Source organism: Fukomys damarensis, unplaced genomic scaffold, assembly GCF_012274545.1.
Source record: "Fukomys damarensis isolate Sample0158 unplaced genomic scaffold, DMR_v1.0_HiC HiC_scaffold_7, whole genome shotgun sequence".
Lineage (NCBI taxonomy): Eukaryota > Metazoa > Chordata > Mammalia > Rodentia > Bathyergidae > Fukomys > Fukomys damarensis.
In genome coordinates this window covers 19,461,788-19,468,366 of record NW_022900919.1, presented here as the reverse complement: position 1 = coordinate 19,468,366, position 6,579 = coordinate 19,461,788, and the positions used below count along the sequence as shown (strand labels likewise).

The 6,579-nt window shown below is 43.0% G+C and overlaps 1 protein-coding gene across 5 annotated transcripts in view; it reads right to left on the bottom strand.

Annotated features, from left to right (window-relative positions):
• The window catches only part of Znf710 (zinc finger protein 710), a 63,429-nt gene that overhangs the window by 37,174 nt on the left and 19,676 nt on the right, over nt 1–6,579 (bottom strand). The gene's annotated exons all lie outside the window — the stretch shown is intronic.

The window sequence follows — 6,579 nt, the reverse complement described above, 5'->3', positions numbered from 1 at the left end:
TTTTTTTTTTTTTTTTTTTTTTTTGGTTTTTTGAGACAGGGTCTCACTGTGTAGCTGAGACTGTCCTAGAACTCACTATGTAGCCCAGGCTAGCCTCGAACTCACAGCAATTCTCCTGCCTCAGCCTCCCGAGTGCTGGGTGTCTTTGTTTATTGATACAGAGAAATGAACCCAGAGTCTTTGAGCTATATACCCAGTCCCCCATGTTGGGCTACAACTTGTGATCCTCCTGCCTCAGCCTCTAAGAGTGCTGGGATTACAGCCACCTGCCACAGTTTAATTGTCACTATTTTTTAAAGTGGTACTGGGAATGGAATGCAGAGTCCCATGAACGCTAGGCAAGTGCTCTACCACGGAGGTGCATCCCTAGTCCTTAGTCAATCATTCTTTGTCTAATCTTCCAAGGTCATCCATCTCACCTGCCTCTCCTTTTCCTTAAAAATAAAAAAAATACTACATTTAAGTTTCTTAGTGTCCGTAAATTTACATCCAACTACCTGTGGCCTGCTGAGCTCCATGGAGCTGAGGCTCAAAGAAAACATTCTATCAATGACAAATTCACAAATGCTCGAGCTCCAGTACAAAATTTGCAATCTCTAACCATGTTCATCATTCCTCTGGGTTTCTCTGTAGTTCATACTAATCCAAGCATCTGCAGGTTTCATCTCAGAAGAAAATGCCACCATAACAGTTCACAGCTAGCCACAGAAATTCCAGCGGGTAGGAACCACCAGAGGGTATTTTAAGATGCAGGCACTTGAGTCGTCCCTTCAGACCCAGGGGACCTGGAGCTGGACCAGGCAACTGCATTTGAATCAGCTCCCCAACAAGGATGATAAATGGTGGGGCCACTGCAGATGACCGGGTGCTTCTGACCAGCCAGATGGGATGGCCGGTGGCTCAGCTTGGTCCTGGGAAAACAAAGCCAAACAAAACTACCTGGGATTGAGACCAGAGTTCTGCTGTCTAGAACATCCTGTGTACCCTCAGCAATTTTGACAAATCTGGAGTGACCCTCTTTGCAGCATGTGGAGCTCAGAGGAACATGCCCTCTCCCGCTGGGAGGTCTAATCTCCCTTCCTATTGGGAAGGTGGCCTCACAGTCTCCACCTGACTGGGCCTCCTCACCTCGTAGCCCAATAGTTAGTTGCTCACACTCTAGGAGGGTCGGTTTGGAGTCTGCAGCCAGGGGCCGGCCCACAGTGAGCACTCGGGAATACCAGCTGCCCCTCACAGAGGAGTCAAGTGCTTAGCAAAACCAGGACTTAACCCATTGCTTGTTCTGTGCCTTAGTTCCCGCCTCTATAAAATGGAGATGAGTTGTAAAAACTAGGAGGAATGACATAACCATGCCTAGCCCGGCCTCTGATGAGTAAGCCCTAATAACTGTCCATATGATCACTATTACCAGGTTTGAAAGTCCAAGAGTGACATAAAACCTGTTCCTGTCTGAGCTGGAGTTTTATTCCCCATGTTACTATCTACCCTAGTGATGCCTGGTGTGTGCACGTGTGTACATACCCGTACGTGTGTTGGGGACTGAACCCAGGCTTCATGTGGGCTAAGCACGCTCTCCAACTGAGCCACACCTCCTTGTCCCTCTGCTGATGCTGAATGGCCAGTGTGGTCCTCAACCCTTGCTGGGGCCACCCTGGTTGTACCAGGAGAGCTGACCACCCTGAAAAGCCCTGCCTGAGACATGCACCAGGCCTGTGCTTTTCCTCTGCAAGTCCAGCTGGGGGAAGTTCTCTGCAAATGTATTCCTGAGCCAAACCCCTCTGAGAAGTTTCTCAATGGGCAAGAGTTCAACACTCACATTTATTATGTCCACGATACACCAGGTGTGGGGCTGGCACTGGGAATACAGTAACAGCAATAAACAGAGCAGAGCCTTCCTTTGCCACAACCTCACAACAGTGAAGTAAGTGGAAGCAGCTCTTCCTCATAAAATTAATAGTCACCCATTAAAAAAGGTTGAAGGTAGGGCTGGGGATTTAGCTCAGCGGTTCGGTGGCCTACCTTGAAAGCGCAAGGGCCAGAGTTCAATCCCTGGCACACACACACACACACAAAAAAAAAAAGTTGAAGGAAAGCTGGGTGTGGTGACGCACGCCTGTAATCCCAGCACTCGGGAGGCTGAGGTAGGAGGATCGCTGCAAATTCAAGACCAGCCTGGGCTACATAGTGAGTTCCAGGTCAGTCTCAACTACACAGTGAGACCCTGTCTCAAAAAAAAGGTTGAAGAAGACAGAGAAAAAATGATTCTTCTTCTAGTAACCATTTTAAACCAACCCACCACTCCTTGTGTTACTTCTTCCCGGATCCTCCTTATGCATGTTCTTCACCTGGTTTTGACCGCCGTGTGTGCCAACTATTTCTCCTTGCCTGGATGCCATAGCAATTTTCCATATTACGTGTCCATCGTCAGTACTATGTCATGGTCATGGACCATGTTCCGGCCCATCGTTGCACAGAGGACAGTTAGATTGCTCTCAAATTGCCCCTGCTGCCCAGCCAGTCACCTCCACACACTCATGCACACAAACAAAGAAGACAAGCCAATAGTCATGTAATTCCACTGTGGCAAACACCCGGGGCTGAATAAGGACCTGGGTGAACTTGGGCAACTTGTTTTTCAAAGACTCAGACAATCCACAGAAGTCCCTCTGGACCTAGGTACACACAGCAGCTTTCCACAGCCTCTGAACAGACTGCTGAACTTGGGGGACACAGGAGTCACTCGCTGCACTGTTTAGAAGACAGGGATATGTGCTGTTGTGAGACTTTCTTCAAAATGATTTAGGGTAGCTGGGCGTGGTGGCACACACCTGTAATCCCTGCACTCGGGAGGCTGAGGCAGGAGGATCGCTATGAATTCGAGACCAGCCTAGGCTACACAGTGAGTTCCAGGTCAGTCTCAACTACATAATGAGACCCTGTTTCCAAAAAATAAAATAAAATAAACAATAAATTTTTAAAAACTGATTCAGGATTCATTTTGCTAAAACTAGCCAACCAAATAAGTTACTCCCAAATACTATAGAAAAACCTTGCTTTTTCTCTAATAATTTCTTTTTCATTAAAGGAGAAAATTAACTTTGTATTTAAAAAAGGGCTCAGGAAGATAATATATGCATGGCTAAATGAAGCAGATATGGCAAGTGCTAGCATATGTTATACCTATGTATAGTGGAATGGGCCAATAAGGCTGCAAGTATACTCATATTTATGGTAATGTGTTTTTCTATATCTCTAAATATTTAAACTTTTTTCATAATAAAATCTTGAAAAAGAACTTTAGGTTTAAAAGATAAAAATGGGCCAGGCACAGTGGTGGAAGGATCATAGTTGCAGCCCAAGCTGGACAACTTAGCAAGACCCTGTCTCAAAATAAAATTAAAAGGGGCTGGGGATGTAACTCAGAGGTCCCTTGGTTCAGTCCCCAACAATACAAAAATAAACTTATATATAAAAAAAGATAAAACAAGTTGTGTGTGGTGGGGCATTCCTGTGATCCTAGCACTTGAGAGGCTGAGGCAGGAGGATCCCTGTGACTTCAAAGCCAGCTTGGAACACATAGCAAGATCCTGTTTCAAAAAAGGTTTCATATTTGAAAAGTTCCATTGTATCCATTTACTTATTCAACAAATATTATTTCAATATAGTCACAAGGGGCTGGGGATTTAGCTCAGTGGTTCTGCCGCCTGCCTCGCAAGCACAAGGTCTCAAGGCCAATCCTTGGTACCAAAAGAAAAAAAAATCAATATAGTCAATGTAAATATAAGCCAGCTTCCCTGTTGCTGAGACACAAAACCCCGGTGCCTGAGGAGAGGTTTAATTTGGCTCACATTTTCAAGGGATTCAGTCCATGGCCTACTAGCTACAAGGCAGGAACACCATAATGGAAGGAAAAGTAAAGATGCTTAGTCACACTGGCTGGGAGGCAAAATGGGAACAGCACCCACGAGGAAGAAGTGAAGGACTAGACACAGACCAAGGCTACAACTCCATGACCCCCAGGCACAGCCAGAAGTATGGTCCGCTGATCCCTCAGGTGGTTTCTAAGGCCAACCAAGGTGACACTCTACTTGTGATGCCCATGGTCAACAAATATTAACGCAGCACAATACTTGTCATGCAGAGAACTGACCTGGTCCCAACCTCACTGAGCTTACTCTTTGGTATTTCCTTTGGGTCAGGCATTTATGTGCTAATTATTACAGGTATAATTCTTGATTTTAAAAAAAGCTTACATAGGACTTTGGTAAAAGTATCAATCTTTTATGTGTCTTATGACAAAATCTTTTCTCCCCTGCCCTCAAGCTCTCAATTGTTTCACTGGTCACATACGGAAGTTAGAATTTTATCATATGGTCAGATCTGTTTTTTGGTAGAACTGAACCCAGAGCTCACAAATATCCTTAACCACTGGTCTACACCCCCAGCCTATTAAAGTGGTTTTTGTTGTTTTTATTGTTGGTTGTTTTTTTGTTTTGTTTTGTTTTGTTTTTTGTACCAGGGATCAAACTCAGGACCTTGTGCTTCCCAAGCAGGTACAGTGTCACTGAACTACATCCCCAGCCCCCTATTGAAGTTTTGATGACTTTTTCTATTGGTTTTGAACTTTGGAAATCAACCTGGAGCCCAACATTTTATATAGGTTAAATTATATTTATTGTGCATGTGTGTGTGTGTGTGTGTGTGTGTGTGTGTGTGTGTACACACACACACACATTTCTGTCTCAGTATTATTACTGTGCTGGCTGGGTGTGGTAGTACAGGCCAGTAATCCCAGCACTCTGGAAGGCTGAGGCAGAACTGCCAAGTTTGAGCTGAGTCATGGTAGTGACTTAGTGAGACCTTGTCTCAAAAAACAAAAAAACTGTGCTGACTAAAATTCAAAAGCAATGTTAAATAGTGATGGCAGGCACCTTTATGTGTTACTGGTTTCAACAGGAATGCTTCTAGTGTTTATTAGTTATTTATAACCTTGGCTATTAGTTTGAAATAGATATTCTTAATCATGCTAAGAGCGCATCCTTCTGTTTCTTTCTTGGCATATCGGTTAGGTAGACTGGTCGATTTAATCAATCTTCCCCTACATATATTGGAGTTAATACGGTTTTACTTCTTCAACTCATTAGCATGATGTAGTTACTATATTAGGCTTTCCTAATATTGACTGTTCTTTCCTTCTTGGCCCACTGGGTTATGCTGGATGACTTGTTTAATATATTATTGAATTCTGTTTCCTACCTAGCATTTTCATTCTTTAATATGGTCTCTTTGCCATGTTTAATATCAGTCTTATTTTGCCTTGTAGAATGAATCAGAGAGTTCTCCATCTTTTGCTAAGCTATGGATGAGCTTAACATTATCAGTATTATCAAATTTGAATTTAACCAGTGAAAACACTCGGGACTAGTGTCTTCTTTGGATAGGGAGGACAGTGCTTCAATAAGGATCACATTTTCCCCTCAATTAGTAACATATACATTTTCAGGAAAGCATACATTTTATCGAGATCTTTAAATTTAAGCCTCTTGTGCATAAATTTTGTTTTAAAATCTCTCCTGAATCGATGGTGACAACCCTTTTTCTCCTTCCTACTGTTTTCTTTATCCCTTTTGTTTCTCAAATGGATTTGCCAGAGGTTTGTCTATTTTATTGTTTGTTTAAAAACAGAATCAGCTCTTGGATATATTTGCTAATTTCATTGTTTCTGTTTTCTAATTCATTTATTTCTTGCCTTTATCTTTACTGTTCCCCCCCCTCATCTCCCTTAGGGGGTGTTTTTATTCTTTTTAAGATCTCAGACTGAATGCCTGGCTTATTCTCTTTTTCTCTCTCCCTTTTTAATAATAAAAGCATTTAAGGCTATAAGAATAGTGCCAGCTGTCTCCCATAGGTTTGGTTATGTGGCATTCTGGTTTCAATGCTTTTCTAAATATTTGTCACTAGATTCTTTATTTCTTCCTTGACCCAATAGCAATTTAGAAGAGTGCTTCACATTTTGTGGTTGCGTTTGAGTTGCAGTTTGTTTAAATTTACAATATTTGGCTGGGTTTATTGCATGGTGATCAACGGATTCCCTGAATGGCACAATTTCTGTTTTGGGTAGAATGAGAGCTTTTGCAGTTGGTTACTGGTAGCTGACAGAAATATGTGCTCAGCATATGCTCACTCACAAAGCCCAAGTGCTTTGAAAAGTTTTTGCTTGCCATAATATGAAGCCAAAGAAAATGAAAAGGATATAAGGTTCAATGTGTTTATCACCTTCCCACCAGCTTGAACTGAATCACTGGTGGCACATGCATGACTGTCCTGCCTGATGGGACAGTCCTGCATGGACCACCACTGTTTCAGAGCTGTTCAGCAGTGAGACATATGAATTACAGCCCTACCATGAACATGTTAAAACACAGTATATTAACATATATGACTAAAAAGACAAGGATCCGGGCGTGGTGGCGCACACCTGTAATCCCAGCACTCGGGAGGCTGAGTCAGGAAGATTGCTGTGAGTTCGAGACCAGCCTGGGCTACCTAGTGAGTTCCAGGTCAGTCTCAACTACATCA